At 35.9% G+C, this 16,844-nt stretch overlaps 1 long non-coding RNA gene across 1 annotated transcript in view; it reads left to right on the top strand.

Moving 5' to 3' along the window:
• The window catches only part of LOC150108653 (uncharacterized), a 305,460-nt gene extending 289,590 nt beyond the window's left edge, over positions 1–15,870 (top strand). The window contains exon 6 of the long non-coding RNA XR_016550674.1: positions 15,725–15,870. This is a non-coding gene — a long non-coding RNA (uncharacterized LOC150108653). The remainder of the gene's footprint in view (positions 1–15,724) is intronic.
• The last annotated feature ends 974 nt before the right edge of the window (positions 15,871–16,844 follow it).

Below are 16,844 nucleotides of genomic sequence, written 5' to 3'. Positions count from 1 at the left end.
GTCTGTGTGGATTGCTAGTAGTGCCGTGTCGTCTGCGTATTGAAATATTTGACTTCTTATGGATATGTTATAATAATAATAATAATAATAATAATAATAATAATAATAATAATAATAATAATAATAATAATAATAATCACTATATTTCTTGTTAAATTGTCTTCTCCGTCACTCCCTTCACTTTTATAGGTCTGATTGTATATAAATATTAAGTGCAGGAAACGTGCTTGTCTCTCCCTCATTTTCTGTATATTTGGTGCTGCTTGCTGCTCCCATTTTATTCTATTATTTCATAGCTGGTGTCATACACGCGTGTAAACATTTTAATCTTCACTTTCCTTGTAGAGTATCATGCTAAGTTTATATTAGACACTGAATGAAACCTGAATCGTTCATAATCGAGAGAGTGATTATTAGTGCAGTATTATTACCAGCGTCACGTGAGATACTATTGTAGACAATAAGCTATGTTGTCAGAAGTATTTTTGTGCAATTTCTGGAAAAATCACACAGTAGGTCTGCTAAAAGAATTAAAATTTGAACTCGTCTCATTTAATATAAATATTTATACTACTTAAGAAAACACCAAACTCGTTGCAGTCGAAACATATTCTTATAATTAAGATATAACATCGATCAACGAGTCCCGTGTTTTCACAAGAAGCAAATAAAAAAATGATCAAAATTAAAAATAAAATTAATAATAATTGAAATTAAAAAATTAAATATAATTGAAATTAAAAAATTAACAATAATCGAAATTAAACAATTAAAAATAATTAAGAACGAATTGTGATATAATAACAAATAATAATTAAATTAAACTACTTTAATTTCAAAATAATTAAATTAAATTAAATTAAATCAAACAATTAAAGTTAGTTAAAAACTAGAATTCTACTTATAGGCCTCACTGTCTATAGGATTATTCTTGAACACCGTATTTTCCCATTTTACAAGCATTAACTCCAGTTAACGTCTGGATGATGATTAATACTATAAATACTGGATAATGGTACTACTTTTAGCACATATGTGATGAATCAATGCATTTTTTTAAAACTTGGATTCATTTCGTCATATTATACCCAATGGTGTTAACCACAATGGGCATATTCACCAAGGATTGTGTGAAATGGTATACAGTATATTGCCTACATTTTGCAGGGAATGGCGCCCTCTAAGGAGCTATTGAAGTAAAAATCTCAGGGGAAAAAAGATTCCCTTGACGATTTTCACTTCTGAAAATTCTTCACAAAAGTGCTGCTGTGGGAAAAATCTTGTTTATGTTAACCGGATTGCCACACATAGAAAAGCTATAATAGCAAGTATGCAGGACGATATGGCTGCGTGCCTCTGTGAACCAAAATAACTGCCTTTTGGGTGACGGCTAGGATGAACTCCGTGATGTGGGTAACGTAGCATTTCCTGTAGCCGTTTATATCCACTTTATACGAAATAAGTATAGTGGAAAGGCAAGTGTCTCTCGTGAACACTGCTAAGAATGTCCTTGGGATCGATGTTTTTACATGCAAAACATGCTAAAATAAACAAAAAAAGTCGACAAATTTTGTATTAAAATTTTTTTATCATACTGTGTGAGATGTACTTTCACAAATAGCTAGTTTATCTATTTTTTTTATTCCATAACATAAAACTTTTTGACAAGAAGAGAACACAAACACAATGACTGATTCGTATGAGAAATTGTTCTTAATCATTTTCAGCATTATCTGCACCCAATTAAAAATATTATACACTTTAATTAATAACTTGATGAAGGTAAACTTTCTATACGGAAATAATAAAAACCTGATGCTTAGTAGCTGGGGTGGTTTATCGAATACGCAATTGCTAATTATCATATTGTGAATATAGCCATAATCGCATTTCAGCATAATGCTGTAATACGTCATCCATTTCTTATATTCTCAGCTCCTTGATTTTAAGTCCACACCCCGAAATAAATGCTAATTAACAGTGAATAGGTATATCCTACCATGTTCACTGTTAATGTGCTGCTGTACTAAAGGCAATAAGTGATTTCCATTATTTTGCAGATGTCATAAATAATATCTCAGACGTAACAATGTCTATGAGGTATACGAGTGTCATCATGTAGTTATTACATTATTACATCAGTATTGTTTACCTTAAACAAGTAGATATTTTAATGAAATGCTTTATCCAATTAGTATTTAACTTATTTTAACATATAACTGTACGTTAAATGTTTGTATTTCATGATTCACATAACGACATAGATATGAAGATATCGCTTGAATTTTGTAACCAAAACAATAAGTTCTAACTATAATTTGCAGTGACAAGGTCTGTAGATTAGTCTGTATACTATGGTTTTTTGTAAACTGTTCTACTAAATGTTTCGAGCGTCTAGAATGTAAGGAGAACAAAGATGCATTCAAGGCCAGTAGGAATTATCTTTATTGAGTTCCGTAGAGGTTCTATCTACATTCTTTGAACTACAAGTTGATTCAAAAGACTCCGTATATAGGGAAAATCGTCAGGTTTTAACAAACTGTCACTTTATTCACAAAACATGATCTACATGGTTGCCATTCCTTTGAAAACACATATGGATGAGTCTCTCCCACTCATGGTGAAACTGCGTTAACACATGTGGTGTTATGCGCATAATCGCATTTCGACTACGTTTAGGTAATTCATGCTTCTTGTCTTTTCTTCGTACATCGAGGCCTTCATGTTTCGCCACAAGTAAATATCGATTGGGCTGAGGTCTGGGGACCTCAGAGGCCACTCATTGGGACATTGGCGACCAATCCAGCAAACTGGAAACTGTTGATCTAACCATCAGCGTAAGCAGATACCGTAATTGGGGTTGTGCCGTCTTGCCTGAAAATAAACCAGGAATTCTCCCTCCTCGTAAAAACAGGGACAGCACGATCGTTTCTTGCACATGTGTAATACATTTTAGTTCAAAACCAATAATGTAGATTTTGTAATTAACCTCTCGATTAAAAAATGCTTCATCAGTAAACAACATCCCGAGAGATTCGCGTCACTTTCTAATTTTTTTACTGCCCATTCGCGAAATTCCACTGTCCGATCGGGGTCTTCTTCACTATGGTGCGGCAACATTTGCATTTTGTATGAATGCCATTTTCGCTTTCACATAATGCGGGCGATACTCGATTGTCTGACACTGCATTCTGTAGATAATCTTAATGCGTTCTTTTTTGGGGTCAATTTGCCAACGCTGACAGCCAGTGCCATGCCGCTTGTGTCTTCATTGATGGATGTTCGTGGACGACCACATCTCTGTTGGTCAGTAACATTTCCAGTCTTTCTAAACCTCTCAATAAGTTTGGCAACAATGTCATTTGTGATATACTTGCCATGTCTCCTGTTAAATTCCATTGCAACCTTGTCCTGATCCGGCCAGGAGAATGATTTTTATGCGCTCTTCTTTAGACAAAAGCATTTTAGAAGGGTACCTAAAAATAGAAAAAAAGAAACATATTCTCTTTGGACGGAAACTTTTGAATCACCCTATATTATTCAGAATTTCTATAAATTATGAGAGGATAATTCGAAAGAATCTGAAATATTACTTTTTCCTATACAAATCCGAGCAGTGATGTGGACGAAAGATTTTTTTTTAAATTTTGCTTTATTATCTTTTTTTTTTCTTGTTGTTGTTCTTGTTACCACTATTGCAGCTGCTTTTATTGTGAGGCGCGTTGATGCGTTAATTGCACCATATTCTAAGTTGTGCATATTATTTGCAACATTAAATAATTTTCGACGATTATAAATGTTTTCACATTAGCATTAACTCACTGTAGTAAAAATGAAAAATCGAAATAATCCAGTATAGTTTAGAGTTTGATACATGAGGCTGTGTCAAAGCAACTCCGCTCTTAAGATCGAAACGAAATTGGCCTTAATTTGAATAAATTTCGAACTTTGTCTCGAGGCTCTTTGTTCAAATTAGAAAGAACATTAAACGGAAATATTAAGGCAGCGGTTAAGCCTAAGGACATACTTCAGCAACTTTCCAAGTCAAGTTATAACCGACTTTTCCTTATTGCAGTATTTCCCTTTATGTACCAGAAGTAAACCTGTCAGTTAAGGATTTTCGTTCTGCGATTTGAAACAGTGCAAGCAAGTTATATTTTGCACGAAAATCCTCTATGATAGCTTAATTCGTTCCGCTTAGATCTTTAGAAATTCTTTGATAAAGCGCGAAAGAGGCTACTGATCATGATTTTCAAGAGAGAGAGAGAGAGAGAGAGGGAGGGAGGAAGAGAGAGAGAGAGAGAGAGAGAGAGAGATAAATGCGTATTGCAAGAATAATATTTACTTTTCTTTGATTAATAAAGCATGTGAATTTCATATAACAAATCTCTCTCTTCGAAATGAATGAAATATTTAATATGTTTATACTGTTCAAGTATAAAATTTTGAACATCGAACGCTTAGATTATTTGCAATAGTTTATTTAATTCACATAGAAGTTTAGGAGTCACAGTTGCAATTTATTCACATAGATTGCAACAATAAGCAAAATAATCAACGATTGCAACAATGAGCAAAATAATCAGAGCACAACAATGATCAAAATAATCAAGAATACAATAATGAACAAAATAATCAATGATGTAATAATGAGCAAAATAGTCAATAATGTAACAGTTAACAAAATAATCACAAACAAACCTAAGGTTTATATTATAAAATCATCCCAAAACAAGGAGTGGATATTATAAAATCCACTCCTTGTTTTGGGATGATTTCACTTCGTTAGTTAAGTACAAACAAATAAAAAACATGACCTCCGCTAAACCACACAGATGTTTAATTTATTTATGAAGATTTTTTACTATAACAAGTTTAACAAGTCTAACGAAGAGCAGGACTATTTTTAAATATTCCCTCTTAGCAGTTCAACTAAGTATACAAGTTATATCATTAAACGCGCAACATTACCTGATGTGACGATGCATCTTATTCATGTAATTAGATACCAACAGATACTAAAAGCTTAGGAATGGTACCTTAATTGCCTTGGGCTCACAGATTGGAAAGCTGCAAGTCCGTAATGAGAGTAGAGCAAATCCAATATAGGATCATGTCAAGTTATGCAGCATCACGAAGCACGTAAAAGCGCTCTGTATCTGTGCCCTATTATTGTGTCCTCTCACTACGGCCCCCAGCTGTTTCGGATACAGCCACATGTCTCCAGGCGATTCATCTAACAAACTGCTAAACCTATTGATAGTCAGTACAACATAACACCCTTTCATGCAAAGCTAGCAGATTCTGCAGGGTGACGAACAGGAACTCGTGTTATGGAGAAGCGTCAGATACAAGTGTGCTCTTGTCCGGTTCACGATTCCGATCAGTTTCCTCCTTGTAGAAATTCGTATTCGCCGTGATCGCAGATTAGTGAAGAGTACTTTTCCTGGACTGGATAAGAGTAGCTAAATCATTACAGAACCTCAGAGTTTATAACGAAGGAAATAAAGCACCTTAACCACGTGAAAGCAGAAGAGCAGTATATTAGCGCATTAGAAGAGGGTGCGCTGTGTCTTTTCTCCATGACGCGTCTTGTATAGAACGAAAAAACTTTTTTTTTAAAGTTGCGTTATATCATCTTTCTAAGCCTATTTGAGAGTGGATTTTTTTCTTTAGAGGAGTGTTTTCATGTTTATTATACTGGTTAATAATTTTAATAATTTTCAATAATAATCAGCCCTGGGTTATAAACTTCTAGGTTGTTGATTATTCAGATTCATCCATGCTACAGTTGGGAGCAGTAGGCTTGCCTAATCTACCACTATTGCAACAGATTATCAGTGTCTTATGGCGTTATTCTGTCTTTTATTAAATAGTGCCAACCTTGCTGGCAGAATAGTTAATGTACTGCTTTTCGACCAATAGCCTGTGGGTGGATAAATCTAATTTCATCTTGCCGTAGATGTTTTTGAGTGTTTATAGAAACATCACAATATATTAATATACTATGGGATTACAGCCGTTAGCGAGTGGAAGTGAAAGTAACAATCACAAACTTTCATAATATCTTATTCTCAACTATCGAGAATTAAACATAAAGTTGATTTTTTGCGTTAAACTTTATTTATTCTGAATAATGTCTTAACCACGGTAATGCTTTAACTTGGCTATTCTGATGATACCTTAACTCAAGTTAATAATACCTTATCATTGTTTATTCTCAATAATGCTTTAACTTGGCTTATTCTCATGATGCCTTAACTCAAGTTAATAATGCCTTATCATTGTTTGTTCTCAATAATACTTTAACTCGACTTATTCTCCATAATGCCCTAACCTGGCTTATTCTCAACAATACCTTAACCCGCCTTATTCTCAACAATGCCTTAACTCGACTAATTCTCAATAATGCTTTAAATAGACAGCTTTTAACTGGACTTATTCTCAACAGTGCCCTAACCCGAGTTAATCTCACAATACCTTGATGATGATGATGAACAGCCTATTTTTTCTACACTGTGTAGAAAAATTTTTCTACACAGTGTAGAAATATTTTTCTACACAAATTTAGGGTGAAAGCCTCTCCCATTGTGGGCGGTTTGGGTCTACTACTCCCATGGTGACCCAGTCCATATTGGGAGAGTATATCTATACTTGGGTGAAGGAATGTATGAAGGTGGAAGACAATCACAAACATCTATGCTTATGGGGGATTCGAACCCGCAACCTATTGGCTGGAGAGCGGATACGCTAACCACTCGGCCAACCAGGCCGGCAACAATACCTTAACCCGCCTTATTCTCAACAATGCCTTAACTCGACTAATTCTCAATAATGCTTTAAATAGACAGCTTTTAACTGGACTTATTCTCAACAGTGCCCTAACCCGAGTTATTCTCAACAATACCTTAACCCGCCTTATTCTCAACAATGCCTTAACTCGACTAATTCTCAATAATGCTTTAAATAGACAGTTTTTAACTGGACTTATTCTCAACAGTGCCCTAACCCGAGTTATTTTCAACAATACCTTAACCCGCCTTATTCTCAACAATGCCTTAACTCGACTAATTCTCAATAATGCTTTAAATAGACAGTTTTTAACTGGACTTATTCTCAACAGTGCCCTAACCCGAGTTATTTTCAACAATACCTTAACCCGCCTTATTCTCAACAATGCCTTAACTCGACTAATTCTCATTAATGCTTTAAATAGGCAGTTTTTAACTGAACTTATTCTCAACAGTGCCCTAACCCGAGTTATTTTCAACAATACCTTAACCCGCCTTATTCTCAACAATGCCTTAACTCGACTAATTCTCATTAATGCTTTAAATAGGCAGTTTTTAACTGAACTTATTCTCAACAGTGCCCTAACCCGAGTTATTTTCAACAATACCTTAACCCGCCTTATTCTCAACAATGCCTTAGCTCGACTAATTCTCGACTAATCCTTTAAGTAGATAGCTTTTAACTGGACTTATTCTCAACAGTGCCCTAACCCGAATTATTCTCAGTCATGCCTTAACTCGATTTATTCTCTATAATGCTTTAACTGGATAGTCTTTATAGTACCTGAACTCGACTTTTACACAACAATGAATTAACTCGACTTATTCTCAGTAATGCCTCATGTGGTTCTATTCTGAGTCTGCAGAATTGTTCTAAATACCGCTTTATAACGAAGTTACATTATCTTAAAAGAATATCAATTCTTATAAAGAATTACGATCACTCAGGAAACAAGCGCTACCGTCTCTTTATAAGGCATTTTTTTCTTGAATAAGTAAGTAATTATGTTTGAGAATGCAAAAAAAAACATATGTATATATATATTGACACTTGTTGGAAAGAAATTTTTCTGGGCTTCTAAAACGGCTGCAGTTTCAGCATAAGTAACTGACACCAGTGACCTCGGATATCAATGGAAACCTATTTGACTAGCAACACCTTGTAATACTAAACAGATTCTGCCGACAGTTGATATGATGTATGCACGACAAGACAAAGGTCACTATGTTCATGAATCCAGTATGGAAAGGATTAGGTTTAGAGGAGAAAGATTCGTTTGGATTTATAAGATTAGTCCGTCATATTTCTACACGACTATTAATAAGTGTGTGCGAAGTTGTTTTCGAGTGAAATTTAAATTCGTGTAATCCAATTTAGTGGCGGCTTCTAATTGGTTGAGTGCCCACGCAATAAAACATTTTAATTTTTTTCAATAATTAAAAATAATTTTCTCATCTAATATTGATATTCGTATCGGATTAAGCTTTTTCGAAAATTAACGAAGAAAGTAAATTAAAAATCACTTCGTTCTCTCTCTCTCTCTCTCCTCATTCCAACAAACAAGAGATTCATCTTAACTCATTCTAACAGGTACGCACGAGCAAGAGTTGATAAGAACAACGATGGCAGTTCTCCAATTAAAAATATAGAAAATACTCTCCAATTAGGAAGAAGATCCATAAGTAACGTAAAAAATTCATTAAAATTTTAATTATCTATCAGAAGTTGTCTTCCTTATGTTATAAAAGCTGTCATTAATTTTATTTAAAACCAAAACTGAAACCTATTAATCTACATTAAAAAACTTTGAAATAATTGGTGTATCTCGTAACCAGTATTTGATCGACAGCTGCTTCTGTCGTGTTTGTTTTTAAATACTGTAATTAGCAACTGAAACCGTTAATAACAGTGTATTGTCCTGTGAAATGTATTACTCGCTAGATTGCATTCTCCTAAACACACACACACACACACACACACACACACACACACACACACACACACACACACACACACACACACACACACACACACACACACACACACACACACACACACACACACACACACACACACACACACAAACTTCCAATCACAATGGTGTTACTTTTTTTTCCATGGTATGCTGTTAGTCTATAATCTTCTTTACATTTAGGGTAAATACAGACTACGTTAATAAACTTTGTCTTACATTTCCATTTGACATTAATTAGACATTTCTAACCCCAAATTATTCATTAACATTTTAGAAATCTTAAGTTTCTTTTGATTCTGAAATTCTAAGATTTGTTGAAGTGCTTTTTAATTTTCGATCTCATTCGTCCATTCATGTTTGAGGGTGTAAGCCTGAAAGTACCATGTGGTTTAAAATAAAGCATTGAATTGATTTCAGTTGGAGAAGACCGAGTTATAGCGGGGCAACGGTTTAAATGTCATTGAAGATGACAGATTGGGCTACCTGTAAGAGATTTTGAATGGAAGAAAAAATTATCTGTGATAAAACGGCTTCAGATGATCACTTGTTGAACAACACTCATAGTTATTAAAACCTCACAGCTTTAGCTCGAACAACAACAACAACAGCATGATTTTATTGGTTGTTAAATATTGAAATTTGTAACCGAGTACTTCACAGGTTCCGCCTCCTCTAAGCGCAGACGTTCATGCTTCTGCTAATGATGAAAGCATCTGCTTAACAGAAGCATGATATCAACAGAAGCATATTCCTATCTCTGTTAATAACAAAAGAATGAAAATACGCTTAACGGGAGAAATATGAACATTGCTTAACATAAGCATGTTCATGTCTGTTAATAACAGAAGCGTGCTTAACAGAGTCATAATATTCACAGAAGCATGATATGAACAGAAGTATAACATTAACAGAAGTATAATAACAGAAGCATGAGGATATGATTTTGAACAGAAGCATGCGGCTGTTCTGCGCACGCGTTAATATCGAGATGTGTAAAACGTGCAGATAAAGCTGCTGAAAATCATCAGAATGATTCAAATTAGCCATATGTTATATTTAAGATTAACTGTATGTATACTATACTAGAAGCAGCTTGCCATACGACCAATGATGTCATACAACATCCCAAATTACCAACGAAAGACGGATGTGGAAAATTTCCCGCGTCGTATTTGTGTTTCCTCGTGGGAAATCTGGTAGCGCCTGTAACAGAACAGAATCCATTGCAGAACGGCATTAACAGCGTAACGTTCATTAGTACTTGGTGGGTGCCAACGAACGCCACCGTGTGAAGTAACCCAGAAACTAATTCGCTGCCTTCCGTCGTAACTTGTGATGTTTGGGGTGGCTAACAACGAAAATTGTGTAGCCAAGGGTATCGATATTATTTTGTACTTTCTTTCTATCTTTCCACCAATGGAAATGAAATTATGGTTACCGCCACCAGTAATTGAGCGAGTCTATTACGTCTCACCGAATTGAACCTTACAAAACACAGTTATTTGATGATTAGATCGCGCTTTAGCCAAGGATACGTATTCGCTTCATTACACGCTTACGCAGCTCACTGAACAGAGACAATGTCTTAAGACAGAAGAATGTTAGCAGCAGTCGATAAGTCATTTCTATTTTACTGATGTTTGCAATGGAGCTTCACAATTTTGCCACTCAGGACTTTCCACACTTTAATGACAATGTTTCGGATATAATTAGGATTCACCAGAGGTTTATTTATTAGATGTTTGAATTAGAAACGTTCTCTCTCTCTCTCTCTCTCTCCCTCATGTGATGTCGGTCAGGTGCTGTGTGTGTGTGTGTGTGTGTGTGTGTGTGTGTGTGTGTGTGTGTGTGTGTGTGTGTGTGTGTGTGTGTGTGTGTGTGTGTGTGTGTGTGTGTGTGTGTGTGTTATTTTGGCTGTGATTGCCATGATAACGTCGTTGTTATTAAATCCCGAAGTGTACTACTCCATGTTATTCTAAGTCCTGCCAATTCGAGCAGTTTTGAACGTAGCGAATGTAAAGTTAGTTCTCGTCGATCTCTATAGAGGGAGTACCAGCACTTGCAGTATTTAGTTCGCTGTTTGTTCTCACGTACAGGAGGAAAGCAGTCAGACACTAAAGTAAATACAGCGAAATATATTAATCATCTAACCTGTCTTGTAGTAATATTATAACTCATAAGTTTTAATGTGTGAATCTGTGATTGTGCCTGTACAAGAGTACACACACACACACACACACACACACACACACACACACACACACACACACACACACACACACACACACATATATATATATATATATATAAGGATATTTTCATGGGCCTAAAGTAACTCATTAATAACAAGAATAAGATTTTAATGTCACAAGACCAGCTGCATTCAAATGGGAAAACTCATCGGTAGTCATGGGATCTACATGAACTACGGAGAAATCATGAATATCAGGAAAGTTACGTCCTTTTCACCGCCTACTTAATAATATGTCAAAAGTTCTTTTCCCATTGACATACTAGAAGGATGTCCCTTTATATTTCCATATGTACAAACGTCAATACGGCATCTAATGAAATGCTGCCCTCGTTCATTCTTTCGTATAGAAGGCAATTATACTCGGAATAAGATCGAACAAATGAAACTCAGTTGGTTGTCGATTACGTAAAATTTTAATCGAAAGGTTTTTGATAAATATTTTCTGGCAAATCAGTCTTTAATACCCATTTGATTCTTATACCTATCAGAGTACTGAAAGAATTTCCTTTCCGTATTCTTTCTCTCTCTGTTCTTACACGAGTTTACCAAAACAGTATTGGAACCATATTTACATGATTTAGTCAATATTGTCCTAAAATATTTTCCTGAATTTTTTTAAACGTAATTTTCTAGTTTGAAAGGATCTTCCGCAATAGAATTAACAAAAATAAAGTTAATAGTAACAAGTAATGGCAAATTACATTAGAATGAAAAGCAGTAATTACAATCCCGTACACACAATACTTTGAAGTCTCATCCTGCTGGGTAAGCAGATATCTAGAATGAAAATGCTTAAAAAATATCACAAATTGTGGCCATATTTGTTATCAACAAAATCTTGAAATCTTATTTTATGTAAATTCCATCCAAAAAGCATTTATCGTACACGTAAGCCAAGGTTATTGTTTCGTGATTACAAAGAGATTAAGAAAATTGAATATAATAAGTGTCCGAGTGGCTATGTGCTTCGCAACCATATGCCTGGGAAAGGAGTGTCCCGGGCTCGATTCCCGTCGTCGACGTGACGAGCTTAAGGATCTTTCTCAGACATAGCCAAGTTAGCCAGTCTTGGGCGTGGACCGCAGGGGTTTTTTACTCCCGCAAGCAGACAAACCGACCCCGTGAACACACGCATCTACAGACATAAGACACACCGGGAGGCATAGGGCTAGCCACCTTATCCTCGGGACTGGGACGGCTTAGAAGGGCTAAGGATAGCTCCGTAACAGGCCACTAGGCCTAATACCTGAAGGGAAGAAGAAGAAGTATATAATAAGTAAAACAAAATCAATAATCTACATAAATGCTGAGGAAATGCAAGAGAACGTAATCATATTTGGGCAGCTATTGAAATGACTTCTTTCTACTTAGTTATGAAAACGTTCTGAGGAATGAAACTATAGAAATGTCATAAAAACAACTATAGATGGCATCAATGTCGATTTAGCATAAACAAAGTTTAAAACTTAAACTGAAAGCCAAACGGCTATTTTTCTGGCATCCTTAATAATAATAATTAAGGGGATACAAATCCCTTGTTGTTGAACTGCCAGTAAGCAAAACTCAAAGATCGAGAACTACGAATCTATGAGTTTCATGTATACCGAAAAACTATCGGCGAATCCAAGTGTAAATGACCACTTGGTAGTACAACACTAAAACAAAAAAACTATAACTAAATACTTAAAAACTAAAGTTTAAAACTATAACAATCACTACAAACTCACAAACTATATTTTGGATAACACTTGGGCACGACTTTCAACAGAGTTTTCAGTCTGTTTTTTTTTATTATTATTTGCTGTTGTCCACTCGTCTTGTAAAGTCATTTTAAACTTGCAAGACACTCTTACATCCGGGATTGTAGCGAAATAACGTTTCCTGTGTCGCATTACACTTTGGACAGTAGTGACCACATGGTTCTTTTCGATATCCTTCGATACTCCTTTATTCCCAAACCCGATATTAGTATCTATCGTCGTGATTGTACCTGTCAAAATTTATCCTGATAAGATAAAGCCAAAAATTTATTTCTTACTACAAGAGACGGCAAAAAATACGTTTCCGGAAATCATATAATATCACTTTTTTTTTATTTATTTTGGAAATGGTCGGGCGATAACGCGGTGGGTTAAGAAATAGCGATTTCCCTCCGAAATTACTGTGAAAGATGTTTAAATTATCTAATAGAAAACAACCGGAGGCATCGAGAAACGATAAGAGAAACTGTAGAGTACCTGCAAGGCGAAAACAAGTTCGGAGTATTGCAGCAAATACATCTCCGTAGGCGGTAAACTATCTTGGCTGTTTCAATAGCGTCTATTACCTCCGTGGCCCGGATAACGACTCCCGTCTACGTGAACCGAGAGATAAACGAATCTATCACATCTCTTTTATGCCTCTGGCAGCTTTCGTTAATATTTCGGTGGAAATTATTCCATATCTGTCCCGAGGGCAGTTGAATAGTTTGTTAAATATACCTACACAGAACGAGCTCGCAGCGAGTGAAGATAGCTCATCTTTCGGAGCGGAATAAATGCTGCCGGCTTCCACCGACCGTTGCTTTTACACTTGTCTTCGGCAATTTAACTTTTATTTCGGATCATAATTTAATAGAACGGCAAACTCATAAGTGAAGAGGTAACGAAATGTTGTTTGCATCCGGTACTCTGGTTTCGGCTTGTGGTTTAATGTCCTCTGCTGGACTTAGTTTTAAAGATAACGTAAAACAAAGAGACAATTCAAAGATGCGCCTTTATAACAACATCTTCATACTTATAAGTTTGAAGATGTTGATCTAAATAGAAGTGAAGATTCTGTTTCTCTCTCTCTCTCTCTCTCTCTAGACCGTTTATGGAATGTACGATTCATGTGATATATTGAATAAAGGTAGTACAATATGTATATACTAATCTGGCAAAAGTTCTGACAGTCCCTTTGATTGTAGAAATGGGTAGACTAACTCAGTATGTAAATTTTTCTAGTCTGCAAATGAGATCAACTATTCTCTTGGAAATCACTTCAGCGTTGTTTGCCGAACAATGAATACAAGGAAAGAATTATAGGCCTTCCAGCGGGAATGATACTTCGATGTCATTTGGGTTCTTGGGCATCGATTAAGTATTTCCAAGTTCAAGTTGGCGACGTCCTGACATAATGGAAATCCACAAGTGATACTGAATCTAGGACACAATCAAGTTATTTTGAAATGCTGACTGAGAGCAGTCAATATTCATTGAAAAAATCTGCTCGTGAGATGGTTACTACGTCATCTAGTCATTGTATCTTAGAGAATCAGTGTCTGGATATACCAAAAGCCAGAAAACTGAATTGCATCTACAGTACATAAAGAACTGTATATCAGGAAGTCCTCTCCATATGCATTTGTGAATAACGATGAATATACATTGTCTTGGCAAAAAACAATGCATACATAATCTGGACTATGGAGCTGTCCAAATCGGTGATTTGTTTTTTTACAGCAACGAATTATGCTTCTTTCAGTTTGATGATATTGTTGGGTATATGGGGAACTATTCTACCTTAGAATGTTGCCTAACTATGAAACTTTGTGTGTGTGTGTGTGTGTGTGTGTGTGTGTGTGTGTGTGTGTGTGTGTGTGTGTGTGTGTGTGTGTGTGTGTGTGTGTGTGTGTGTGTGTGTGTGTGTGTGTGTGTGTGTGTGTGTGTGTGTGTGTGTGTGTGTGTGTGTGTGTGTGTGTGTGTGTGTGTGTGTGTGTGTGTGTGTGTGTGTGTGTGTGTGTGTGTGTGTGTGTGTGTGTGTGTGTGTGTGTGTGTGTGTGTGTGTGTGTGTGTGTGTGTGTGAACTCAAGGCTTCATCATCATACTGACGTAGGGATTAGTTAGGTTTGCTGAGAGGAATTCGTCTACTCCTCATACTGCAGTAAGTCATGACTGCTAGCTCCTATATTGGTGTTTAGCAAATTTGGTTGCCATACATTAGAGCAGTTGTTTAGTAGCAGTCTTTATATCTTTCGACACGATAATGCTTCCAGTTACAAAACAATAATTGCACTCACCTGGTTTGAAGAGAATGCCATCTGCACATTGAAGTGGTCAGCACGATGTAGTTCTAACCAGATATTCTATCCTGTAGAACATCCTTGGAATAAGCAGGAATGCTGAAATCCAGCATTGATAAGATGGACTTCATTATTAAAGGAATTTACGAATGCAATAAAGTGGATGCTAAAGCACAAACTGACAATCCCTTATCATAATAGATCATCTCATATTGAAAGTTGTCGATGATGAATTGAGGAGCCTGTTATTTATTTATTCTTTTCTTTCGATTCGTATTTCTGTTATTATTGTTACTACCGTCTTATTACGCCAATGTCGCGACTAGATGATGGTATTTTGTCTGTAAATTGTTTTACATCTGCGCTTCAAGACCTTTTCCTCAGGATTGTGTTAGTTGAAATTGCTGCCGGAAAAGCATCCTACCTCCGCCTTTCTTGACTGGATCTGAACCTAGGTTTCCAAACAAAAGGTATCATCGATACCGACATGAGCATTTTGAACACGAACACTAAATGCAATTGTTGAAAGGGACACCAAAGTCTTAGTTTTGATCTGAGAACATCACGTGATTACTTAAACAACACGAAGAAAATATAGACATATGCCTTATTAAATAGTGTATTTATTATGATATTTGTTTATGTTGTATTTTCGCTCTAGGTTTAGTGCCACCAGATGGCAGCAGCTGTCTCTCATAGTTTCTCTCGCGAGCCTTGGTCCATTGTTAGCTGCAGCTCACTGATAGCATGCTCAAGCTGTCAATAGAAGGATGGAGACTTTCTGCCCGCCTGTCTTTAAAAAGTTAGGTAGAGCTAAAGGAGATCCGTTTGTATACTCCTTTTGAAAATAAAAGAATAGAAAATGTATATTTTTTTATGTTGTAGATTTATTTTTCCATTCGTATTTTGAGTACTAGTTGCGGGAGTAGTCAGTAGGAAGTGCAAAGCAACAGGAAGCGGTTTCTTCCTATATTTTTTTTCTAAAATATAAACGGTTCATTCTTTCTGTCTTTCTTTTCAGAAAAATCTGAAAATTCTGCTCAGGAAATGAAAACTCTGCAATACCAATGGGATTGGTAAAGCAAGAAGTTGGATAAACAAGGGAACCCTACTCTGAACGCCAATCATGATTTTTCGCACGTTAAGCCTCCATTAAGTACGTAGTGACGTCTTGCAGGGCGATGAATCCATTTTTACTTAAGACCTTCACAAACTTCTCTACTACAGTCGAATTTGAACTACTTGCACTCTGTTGGTCGTTGGTAGAAAACTGAGCTACTGTTTATTCCGTCGCAGAGTTCTGTCTTGAGCAGTGACGTTGATATTATTTTGTATCGAATCCCTTTAATACGAAATATCAAGGGGAAGGACATCGAAATGTAAACTAATGTTTCTCTAAGAATATTTCTAAACCTAATACAAATATTTTAATATGTAGAATCGACGCTAAATTTAGGAAGCGGGAAAATAATTTCTTTCAAGCGGTGTCATTAACACATTATTCCTATTTTTCTCTACTTACCTCATTTTTTGCTCTGAAATCATGACGCTTATCTGTCAGAATGTTCAAAATAGAGCATAAACCAAAGCGCTGCACGAGATGTATGATTGATACTTCCTTTAGCGACAGTCTATAGACAGGATGAAATTCCGATAGTAGGATGATAAGTCAAAAAAAGAGGGAGATAATATTTTGCTATTCAAGTGATAACGATTTACTCTGACGACTCAACAGTTTATTGATATAGTGCTGCAGAAAAATGTATACCTTATTCATTAGG

The sequence above is a fragment of the Typopeltis vanoorti genome, chromosome 3 (genome assembly GCF_054136105.1).
Source record: "Typopeltis vanoorti isolate ZY-2024b chromosome 3, IOZ_Tvanoo_1.0, whole genome shotgun sequence".
In the NCBI taxonomy this organism is placed as follows: domain Eukaryota; kingdom Metazoa; phylum Arthropoda; class Arachnida; order Uropygi; family Thelyphonidae; genus Typopeltis; species Typopeltis vanoorti.
This window is presented reverse-complemented; position numbering and strand designations above follow the sequence as displayed.